Source organism: Sus scrofa, chromosome 13 (assembly GCF_000003025.6).
Source record: "Sus scrofa isolate TJ Tabasco breed Duroc chromosome 13, Sscrofa11.1, whole genome shotgun sequence".
In the NCBI taxonomy this organism is placed as follows: Eukaryota; Metazoa; Chordata; class Mammalia; order Artiodactyla; family Suidae; genus Sus; species Sus scrofa.
In genome coordinates this window covers 168,497,609-168,510,285 of record NC_010455.5, presented here as the reverse complement: position 1 = coordinate 168,510,285, position 12,677 = coordinate 168,497,609, and positions in this window count along the sequence as shown.

The following is a 12,677-nucleotide window of genomic DNA, read 5'->3' as shown; positions in this document are numbered from 1 at the left end:
AGAAGAACTGAATTTTTATATATAATAGAAATGGTAAAATATTAAATAAAATTGTAATTTGTAAAGAGGGACACGAGCGATAGTATCTCTCCCTTAATTTCAATTTACTCATCAGGAATGTACACCTAGTATACTCTTGCTAGATGTCAGCACTATTCTAGGCACTTGGTAGAGTGATTCCAATAAATCTCATTTCTCTGTAGATCTGTACCATCCTCCTTCAGCTTGACTGTGCCAGAGCCTCTGATCTTAGCCATTTCACTCCAGAATCTGAACTGGGTACATATTTTCCACACAAAATACCTTGACATTATAAGAGGATGAATAATTAGTATACTACAAATAACATATGAAGATTAATATCAGCATCACAATTTCACAATGATCATGATTTCTCCAGATAAATGAATGAATGCAATACTGCCTTTAGACTGTATACTAGGGATATTATAGGGACTAGAAGTAACCCAACAGGTATAGATAGTACTGATATAAGCAAGGACATTCTGCATTAGATGGTTTGAAATTTTATATTATGGAATGCCTAAATTGAAATTGCTTTATGCTAAATTTAATGTTAGTGTTGATGAGAATACATTTCCAGGAGTTCCCATTGTGGCTCAGCGGTAATGAACCTGACTGGTATCCATGAGGGCGCAGGTTTGATCCCTGGCCTTACTCAGTGGGTTAAGGATCCAGCGTTGCTGTGAACTGTGGTGTAGGTCACAGATGGAGCTCAGATCTGGAGTTGCTGTGGCTGCAGTGTAGGCTGGCAGCTGAAGCTCCAATTTGACCCCTAGCCTGGGAGCTTCCATATGCCATGGGTATGGCCCTAAAAAAAAGAGAGAGAGAGAGAATGCACTTTTAAAAACTTGAAACTCTGTTACTACACTCCTATGTAGAAAAAAAGACATAATGGTTACCCAAATCATTAACTATTACTTGAAATATATTTATTCTAAAGATTACATATTTTCCTTTTGAATTCTCTATTTTTATAGTTCTAGCAGTTCTCTTAGGAGAGAAGAAGATTACAGGTAACCAAAAGTATTTATTTTGCTCTTGCAGAATTATTGTAATTTTCAGAGTTCGCATGTACAAAAAAGTATTTTTTTGTTTTTTTTTTGTTTGTTTGTTTTTAGGGCTGCACCCACAGCATATGGAGTTTCCCAGGCCAGGGGTTGAATCTGAGCTACAGCTGCCAGCCTGCAGCTACAAAGCAGGATCTGAGCTGTGTCTGGGACATACACCAGAGCTCACAGCAATGCCTGATCCTTAACCCAACTGAGGTAGGCCAGGGACCTTGCAACCTCATAGTTCCTAGCTGAATTTGTTTCCACTGCACCACTATGGGAACTCCACAAAAAAAGTATTTTTTAATGGGTTTATAAAGAGAATTGGCTAAGAAAATCAGAAGTTTATAGGGCATCAAATATTTTAAAAAGTAAACTACATGATATTTAGAGAGAAAAACACTTGAAAAATTACCCCTAATAACTTTGTTATAGATGTTTAGAGTTATTGGAATATGTTGGTAAAGTATATTAACCAAATGATAAAAAGAAGTGCTGTAAAACTTGCCTGGAACAACAATGGACTATACCAGTAGTTTGCAAGGGTAAGATTCTAAAATCTCAGTCTTAGGCATAATTTCCTTAATAATAGTTTTAAATAATTTAACTATTTGTGCTGTGAAGTGCAGACCAGATTGTTACAGTTTATATTGTATAAAACCAGGGAGTAACGTTCCCATTATAGTCTTCTCAATATTATAAACCATTAATTTATCAATTTTATTTTATTATTTTATATATTATTTTGCTTTTTAGGGCTGCACCCATGGCATATGGAGGTTTCCAGGCTAGGGGTCAAATCAGAGCTACAGCTGCCAGCCTATGCCACAGCCACAGAAATGGGAGATCTGAGCCGTGCTTGCGACCCGAACTATACCACAGCTCAGGGCAATACTGGGTCTCTGGGCAACTGAACGAGACCAGGGATTGAATCTGCGTCCTCATAGATACTAGTCAGATTTGTTTCTGCTGTGCCACAACGGGAACTCCCTATCAAATTTTAAATCAGTTTTTGTCACGATTTTAATTTTGCATAGTATTGATTTGTATAGATCTATTGGAATTTAGAATCTTCTTTATTGTTGAGTGCATTGCTTTTTTTTCACTTTTATAAATAACAATGCAATTAACTGTTTGTCCAAAATGTTTTTTTAACACAGTATTTTTATAATTTATTTGCAGAATTGTTTTGAATATCCCTCTCTTAGAATATATTCTTTTTTTTTTTTTTTTCTTTTCTAGGGCCGCACCCACGGCACTTGGATGTTCCCAGGCTAGGGGTCGAATTGGAGCTGTAGTCGCCAGCCTACTCCAGAGCCACAGCAAGGCCAGATCCAAGCCGCTTCTGTGACCCACACCTCAGCCCATGGCAACGCCGGATCCTCAATCCACTGAGCAAGTCCAGAGATCGAACCCACAACCTCATGATTCCTAGTCAGATTCGTTAACCACTGAGCTACGATGGGAACTCCAGAATATATTCTTAAAAGTAGGATTATGAGTTTGTCTTATGAGATTTTTAAAGTTCTTGAAAACATTCTCAGATTGCTTAAAAAAAAAGACTTTTTTTAGAACAGTTTTAGGTTCATAGCAAAACTGAACAGAAAGTACTGAGTTCCTATATGCCCTCTGCCCCGCACAGTGCACAGTGCTCTTACTATCAACATCCTGCAATAGAGTGATATGTCTGTTACAATTAATGAATCCACAGTGATACATTGTAATCACCCAAAGTCCACCATTTACATTAGAGTTCACTCCAGTGTATTCTGCTAGTCTGGATAAATGTAAAATGACTTGTATCAACCACAATAGTATCCTACAGAATAGGTTCACTGTCCTAAAATTCCTCCCTGCTTCCTTCCCTCCTTCCTAAGCCCTGGCACCACTGATATTTTTACTGTTTTGTCTTTTCCAGAATGCCATGTGGTTGGAATGACATAGTATGTAGCTTTTATAGATTGGATTCTTTCACTTGGTAATATGCATTTAAATTTCCCCCAGATCTTTTTATGGCTCACTAGCTCCTTTCTTTTTAGCTTTGAATTATCATTGTATTTATTCATTGTTTGGATGTACCATGTTTTTTCTATTCACCTACTGAAGGACATCTTGTTACATCCAAGTTTTCATGATTGATGAATCATCAATTATTATTTGATGAGGAAAGCTGCTATAAAAACCTATGTGTAGGATTTTATATGAACATAAGTTTTCAACTCTTCAGAGTAAATACCAAGGAGCGAGATTGCTAGATCGCATGGTAAGAATGCTTAATTTTGTAAGAAACTGCCAAATTGTTTTCCAGCTCTTCTCTAGAGTGGCTGTACCACATGGTATTCCTACCAGAAATGAATGGGAGTTCTTGTTGCTCCACATCCTTGTCAGCATTTAGTGTTGTCTGTATTTTGGACTTTAGCCATTCTAATCAGAATGCAGTGGTATTTCATCATGGTTTTAATGAACTATTCCCTGATGGCATATGACATATGATGTAGAACATCGTTTCATATGTTTACCATCTGTTTATCTTCTTCAGCAACTGTCTGTTCAGATCGTTGTCCATTTTTTTTTTTTAATTGAATTGCTTGCAGCATGTGGAAATTCCTGGGCCAGGGATCAAATGCCAAAGCCTTAACTGCTAGGCCACCAGGGAACTTGTTTGTCCCCTTTTAAACTGGGCTATTATTTGGTCTTGTTGAATTTTAACGATTCTTTATATATTTTGGATAAAAATCCAGTATCAGACGTCTTTTGCAAATATTTTCTCCCAGGCTTGTCTTCCAAGTTGCTTTTTCAAACAGTTTGTTCTATCATGATTTGGATTCCAATCTCAGGAACAAGCTGAGCAAAAAGTGATTGTTTATTATTAGGAGATAGAGCGATTTCTTGGAATTTATGGAGGTCAGGCCCCAGGAGAGACTGAATAGGAAATGAAAGCCATCTGCTACATCTCTCTGACTCTCCAATCTCCTTTTCTCTCTGTCTTTCACTTTTTTATTCTCTAAACCCAGATTTCCAGATCACACCTTAAGCTTTTAACCAAAGAGACTGCCATTTCTCAGAGAAACATTCCTATTGGCCATGTCTTATGTTGTGTTCCAGAAACAGAACATGGTTCCTTGTGCCCAAACCTGTGAATGGATTGGTTTGCACTGAAAGTGGTCAGGCATTTGTAGACAGTGAGGGAGGGATTTTTTTTATCTGGGAAAACACCTTTAAAATGTGACTAATGCTATTCCACAATTTCTCCAAAGCAGCAGTAAACTGATATTTTTGTTGCATTCTCAATGTTATTATTAAACTAAAGTTTAAATACTTGGCTCAATTAGTCTAAGACAACAGCATTTTATTTCATTTAATTTGCATTTTTATTGCTAATATGCTTTTTTAATATTTATATTAGCTAGCTATATTTATTATTTTGTTGATTAATGGATATTATATTTTATCCTTTCATTTAATAACATTATTTTCTTATCAATTTTTATGTTTCTAAAATATATTAAGATATTAATTTTCAGTGTTTTCATCATTTTATAATTAAATTTTAAAAATTTATTTTTAAAATTCGTATTGGACACGGACATACGTAATATTTTGTGCATGATATAAATATGCTGATTTTTCTCCTTTGTAAGTCTCTTAATGATTTTAAGTGTTAAAATTTTCTTTTGTCTAAATGTTTTGTTTTTGTTGTTTTTTGTTATTTTGGAGCCTTAAAAAATTCCTCTTAACATTTTATGCTGCTTAGAGTTCATTTATTTAAAAATTTCCTTTCTTCCAGTTTTGCTGAGATATAACATCAGTATATCTCAGTAAAACTGTATAAGTTTAAGGTGTACAACGTAAGATTTGACATACACATATTGTGAAATGATTGTCACAATAGGTTTATTGAACATCCATCAGTGCATATAGATACAACATTAAAGAAATAAAAAAACACTTTTCCCTTGTGATAGGAACTCAGGATCTGTACTCTTAACTTTCACATTAATGGAGAACAGTGATAATTATCTTAATTATATTGTAATTACAGTTATTGTATTTATCTTATAACTGGAAGTTTGTACCTTTTGGCTAATTTTACCCAATATCTCTTTCCCCTAACCCCCATCTCTAGTAGCTTCAAATCTAATCTCTTTTCCTATGAATTTGTTTTGAGGTATAATTGATCTACAACACTATGATAGTTCCTGGTTTACAATAAGGTGATTGATAGTTCTATACATTTCAAAATGTTCACATGATTAAGTCTAGTTGTCCTCTGTCACCGTACAAAGATATTATATATTTTTTCACTATATTCCCGATACTATACATTTCATACCTGTGACTCATTTAATTTGTAACTGAAACTCTGTACCTCTTAATCTCCCTCACCTATTTCTCTCCTTCCTCCACCCACCTCCCTTCTGTTTGTTTTCTATATCTATGACTCTTTTTCTGTCTGGTTATGTTTGTTCATTTGTTTTGTTTTTTAGATTTCAGTTATAAATAAAATCATGAGGTGTCTGTCTTTCTGTATCTTATTTATTTCATTTAGCCATAATACAGTCTTGATTCCTCCATTTTGCCACAAATGTCAAGATTTCATTCTTTTTATGACTGAGTAATATTCCATTAGATATCTCTATCCCTATCTATCTATCTATCTATACTACATCCTATTCATTCATCTATTGATGAACACTTAGGTTGCTTCCACATCTTGGCTGTTGTAAATAATGTTGCAATAGATTCATTTATAATTACTTAGGTCCTAATAAAAATTACAACATTATTTGAAAATTATCAAATAGCTAAGAAGAAAGACCAACTTCAAGTTAAGGTAGTAAAAGAAAATACATTAGACATCTTGGTGAGGCATATTTGTTTTCTGATTAGTTCACTGTAGCTTCTCAATTAAGCAAATAATTATTTTTTAAAAATACACCATTTTGACAGAATGATTTTGAAAAAATATACCAACTCAGAAAAAATGCTATTATGCTATTAGGAAAAAATATTCAAGCCTATTTATATCCAGGTAATAGAATTGGAATCCTTTGTTTTTTCTTTTTCACATTTTTGTTTTCAAGTTTTCCTACATTTTTTTTAATGAGTTGAAAAGTATAGTAATAGTTTAGCATGTAGATAAATTTTGGAGCCAAGCTGTTTGGGCTTGAACTCTAGCTTGACCTTAATATCTGTGTAATGATGGGCAAGTAAGTTCACCTTATGGTGTCTCAGTTTACATTTTCTGCAAAATGGAGATAATATGAATACTCATTTTTTTTTAAAACAATGCCTGGAATGTAATAAGTTCTCAATACATGTTAATACTTATTAATCAGTGAATGTTAAATAACAAATATTTATGCTTATTAAGATTCTGTAGTTTATGGATATTATTTCATTTGATCCTCATATTAATCTGGTAAGGTGGGCACCACTTTACAACCTGGAAAACTGAGGAGTAGAGAGCTTAAAGACTTACCAAAAGCATACAGTAAGTAGTGGAGCTAGATAGGAATCCATACTACTCATTTAAATCCTGAACAAGCTACATAATATTGCCTTTTATTGTTTAAGGAAAAAGGTATATTGATTTTGAGATTTATTTAATTATAGTTCCCTATTTCTATCTATGTATCTCTTTATTTTGACTTTTTGCTTGTCATATGACTTCAGGGAGAAAACATGGAAAAGGAGCTAATTCTCTGTAAGATGTAGCATTCTCATCTTTTCATCATGGGGGTCTCTATAGAAACTTTATTAGTATCCAGGTATATTACTTAAATACAATGGATATTATTTCTTGTAGGGGTTACTGGCACTACTAAGTAATTTAACCCTACTCAATGATGTGTTCAATTGATGTTAGTATTCTTTCTTTACCATCTTGCAGTTCAAATCACATTAGACTGATTAGAATTTGTGGATATTTTATATATTATATATATATGTATGTGTGTGTATATATATATGTATATATACACATACACACACTTAGAGATTGAGAGAGAGAAGGAATGAAGATGGGCGATTCCCATCAGGTTATGAAAATGAATCTAAATCAATTTATTCAGTTAGTCTAAGTGACAATAAAAACGTAGTATTCCCACAACTCGTAACTTTTGAAAAGATGATAAATTTTACTCAAAGCAGTTTTTAAAGAGAAGATTATACAGCCATATGGCCTGAAAAGAAACTCTGTTACATTGGAAGCAGACATTATTCAAAACACCTATCAGTCATGCATGTCATATTTGGCTCTTTATTGATTGTGAAAGCAGCAATGAATGTGTGCATTATGCAATTTATTTTTATTTAAATTATTTCATACCCAGAAATCAAGGTTCTCTATTGCCCAAGGAGAAGATAATGTCAATGACTTGCAACCTTGCTGAAGAGGAATGCTTTCTTGATGCTGTCTAAAGGGTAAACTTGCTACTTATGGAAAATAAATGTCAAGGTGAGACATTGACTTAGGAATGATGCTTACCCAGAAGGACCATATCTCTGCTGTACTACAGTTCATGGGTAGATTTATTATTTGCCTCACTCACTTAAATAGAGTAAGTTGTCTAAACAATAGACTGCTGTGCCTGAATTAATTTCATTGGAAAACCTCTTTGCTCCAAGTTTCATTAGACAGTATTAATACATGATGCACAGAGGTATATTTTGGAGTAAATCTTGCACAAGAGATGTTTGTTATTTGAACCTAAATTAGAAGTTATATTGCTATTCTTTATACTCATGTTGTTTAAAAAAATTAGCTCCTCAGTAGTCTTATTGGGTGACACAAGGGTATCATATGGTGTAACAAGAAATGTATACAGAACACAGCAAATTAATTGATAGTGTGCCGAGAGAGTCTGACTCCTTTTTTCATTTAGGCATCTCTGAAGATGAAAGAAGAGAATGCTTTCCTTAGTTACTGCAGTGAGATTATTTAATTATAATCATCTGGCTGTGGCTTAGTTCATGACACAAGATAATCTAATGTAGGGGTGTAGAAGGGAGACAAGGTAAACAGGGGTGCAAAGTATAGGGGAAAGAATGGTATTTCATTTCCTCTGATAGAAATCAAAGGCTATATTTGATTATCTGGGATTGCCTCAGTGTTTTGTGTTGTTTTTGAGGGGGGCTGGAATATGTCAACAAAACATTCATTCATTTATATGTAATCCACAAAGTATTCACAGAGTTTGCTAAAAATGTTTCCACTAAAGTTAATGTGGTAATCATTTCATGATGTATATCGTCAAAACATTACACTGTACATCTCTAACTTATATGGTGCTGTATGTTAGTTATATCTCAATAACTGGAAAAAATAAATGTTCATAAAAGTAAAGGTAAGCAACACTTTAGAAATCACAGTGAAGAATTAGAAGCTTTCAGCAGACAAATTTATACTATGTTCTGGTTTAAGACCACCTATTCTGAAATGTTATCTATACCATCTGTCTTCTTTTCTGCTAATCCTTGTTTGTTTTTTTCCTACTACCATGTTTATGCTGCTTTCATATTTCCCACTATCATTCAGGAAGGTCATGAGCAGGTAAGTTTCTGTGTGATCATTTGAGGAACAGAAGATATAATAGCGTAATTTTCATAAATCTATACTACTTTGAATCAGATGTGGCTAAATATTTTCTAACAATTTGAATGGGGAGAAAATGAATGATGTGATGAGTGTGGGAAAATTAAGTAGCAGAAAAATTAAATGTATTGAAAAATCCCAGTGCTGGGGAGGGGCATTATTTGAGAATAATGCTGAGGGTTGTCCTTAGCACATAGACACATGATACTGTTTATTGCCCAATTATTAGAAAATAACATTCTTTTTTTTATAAATAATAAAACTTTTTAAAAATTTGAATTCAGATTCAGTTATTGTTTGCTGAACACCTACTGAGACCCATTTGTGCTAAGCATTTTGAAATATACTATCCCATTATGTTATGTTATTTAAATGCATATAATTTTAATGATAACCAAATAATTTTATGCTAATTTCTGTCCTATGTTTCCCAATATTGTTAGATATATAGATTATTAACTATACATTTAATTTCTTCAGTTGAAAATACTTCCTTTATATTTCCTGTAGTGTTATCACAGAAATATCCAAATACTCTGGCTTGTACTTACTTTGAAAATCTTAATCTCTCCACATATATTTTCACCAAGTACCAGAACTCTTTCAGAACTGAACAAGTCTGTGAAGGTAAGTTCAAGTTTAATTCTTTATCAGGTGTCTTATGAAGCAAGTAAGATGCATCTGTCTCTTCAGGGAAAAATGGAGAGAATAGATTAAGACAATTTTATAGAATAATTTATTATGCCCTGAATGGAAAAATTAACCATACATATGATGTGTTCTGTATGTGTATGTATGTGTATACACACATACTTTTTATGAATAATAAGCTGTCCAGATCTTAGATGTCTGAATAAAAATGGAAGTAATTACATTACTTTTGACAGGATCCTAGAAGTTTAATTATGAAAAACTGAGGGATTTAATAAAGGGTAAATAAAACTAGAATTTCTTTCACTGAGACACCTGCCTTGCACCAAATTGATTCTGCAAATGAAAACTACCCTGTTGTACATTAAAGAAAGGAACTATCTTTGAGGATAAAGCTGTTCTTCCCACGGTTCTCAGAGAACATGTAGAGTGTAAACAAAGTATTTTGACAGAATTTTTTAAAATTAGATTAGCTAAATTTTGAATTTTAAATAAGGATAAATAATGAATTTTAGTAAAACAATAACTGACCTGGAAATGTTTATAGCAATCAAGTTAAACACATAAAATAAATACAACTAATAAATATCATAAAAACAATGACAGGATACTATGGAAACAAGAAAATTAAAAAATGAGTTTTAATAGAGTCATCTATGAAGTTGAATATGATAAGAATCACTCAATTACTTAATTCTATGAAATAAGATCATTTAAAAATATGTAATATATTAAACCAAATATGATAATTATATTTATAATGAAAAATTGAATCAGCGATTCAGAAGTCAGGAATGATGAGTGATGAAAATATTGATAATATTTACAAAATGTGAGAACCACATGGCAATAATATTGCAAAATGCATTCCCCTATTAATAAACAAACATATTGACTAGTTGATGCATAGTGAAATAAACATGTTTTTTTCTCTTTTTTCTTTTTTAATAAACATGTTTCTTACCTATTTTACTTAAACATTACCTGTTTTTCAAGAGGTCAGATAGGTTGGGGAGTGTGAGGGGAAAGGTGAAGGGGATGGAAAGGAAGATGGAGTTGGAGGAAGGGAGATGGAGGAACCAAAGAGGAGTAATGACACACCATGTGTTTGAAGGACTTATTGAGAATCTCGTGTAATGGTAGGTAGAACAGATACATGGGTCCCATATTTAGCAGGGAACTTTGGCCATGTTTCAAATGTGACAGATATACATGAAAAATATACCACATCATATGATTCAGTTAATTATGATATAGTAAGCACAATGTAAAATATTACAAAGAATACTGCTCTATAAATTATTCTTCCTAATATATCCTCTACTTGTACTTGATACCTATAATCTGGAGAGAAAATTTAGGGAGATAAGAAGGATGAAAATGAGTAGAACAAGTTCCTAGAATTAGCCAATTACGCACGTTTGTAAAGCTAACTACAGAATTGCAGTTTAAAAATGGTTAGTAATGAGAACAAAAGTTCTTCAGAGTTCATGGAGGCTTTATAATATTTTAATTGCTTCTTTTATATTGAAGAACAAAGTACAAATCATCAAGGTATTGAGAAACAATGACCTAATGGAGATTAACATGTAAGCATCGAGAAAATCCATTTCATTTTTATTCACACCTGAACTTTGGACACATACTCCTGTTTAATGAATATTGGTGCATTAGGCAGAAAAACATCATCTGTTCAAACACAGTTGGTAGTTTAAGGTTTCATTTTTTTATCAAACATCTTGCAAACCAGTTGATTTCATCAGCATATTCAAATCAATACCCATCACCTGTAAAAGGTCACTCGTAACACTTTGAAATAGAAGACAGAGAAGGTATGATTTTAACCTAAAGAATTACAAAGGAATTGTTTTCTGACAAAATAGCTTTTAATATTTTTATATTAACAATAATTTGTCAAATTCTACCAAAAATTTCAAAATCATTTATACACGTATCAATGTCAGAATTTTGTTTTTGATGTGGGTGCCTTTACAAATCAGTAGGGAAGAAAGTGTTATTTTAAAAATGGTCCTGTGACATTTGGCTCACTTTCGAAAATACATTGGAAAAGAGATTCACTTTGGAGCATATATCAAATAAGTACACATTGATTAAAGTGTCATTTTAAAATGTAGTCGTACAAGTAGAATTCATAGGTAACTATTTAGCCTCATGATGAAAAATTTAAAGAAAAAAATAAAAGGGCTTTTTATTTTATTTTAATTTTTGTCTTTTTAGGGCTGCACCCGCAGTAAATGGAGGTTCCCAGGCTAGGGGTCAAATTGGAACTGTAGCTGCCAGCCCACACCACAGCCACAGCAATGCTGTATCTGAGCCATGTCTGAGACCTACACCACAGCTCACCGCAATGTCGGATCCTTAACCCACTAAGTGAGGCCAGGGATCAAACCTGTGACCTCATTGTTACTAATCAGATTCATTCCCACTGAGTCATGGCAGGAATTTCAAAAGGACGTTTTAAAGATAAGACATTCATATTTAGCTATATATATTATATATATATATATATATATATATATATCTCCATAAATACACTAATTTTAAGCACACTATAAATACACTAATTTTAAAATTTTCAGTACTGAAGAAATGGCACTCATATAACTTAGAAAGCTTTCTGTACAAATGGAAATGCTGCATAAAATAAAGGTTTTTTAAAAATATATATATAACTAAGTGAAAGAGAGAAAGAAAGGAAGAAAAATAAAGAAAGGAAGGAAAGAAAGAAAGGGAAATCTCCAGATAATCAGAACAAACATGGATAAATACATTGGTGAACTATACCAGACCTGTGTTGCTGGTACAGTAAAGTAAATGTTTGGCTACATAGTAGTTGGGACCTTGGGTTTAGTCGCCACACTAAAGTATTCACACAATCAACAGAAGGTATAGCTAGCCAAAGAAATATTGAACATCAATTTAAAGATGAAAATAAAGACATTGGGCAGGAAAAATCAAGAGTTATCCAATATAAAACTGAACCACTTAGTAATAGAGTGAAAGAGAAATTGGAAATTGGAAGCTGTAACCTGCGGCATGCAGTTCTCCAGCCAGGGATTGAACACACACCACAGCAGTGACCCTAGCTGTTGCAGTGACAAGGCCAGGTTCTCAACCCACTGAGGCACAAGAGAATTTCAGACTTTTTAAAAGAAATTTGGAGTAGAGGAAAAGTAAAGAAATTGAGAGGTAGTTGGTATAGATAGGGATGTTCATCAAAAAGAAACCTTACAGAGACCGCTCTGGATGGAAGCCTAGGAATCTTTTGGCTGTCCCAGTTCCACTTTCATCTCCTCCCTACTCTTACCACAAGGACCCAGCTCCACCCTGTGCAT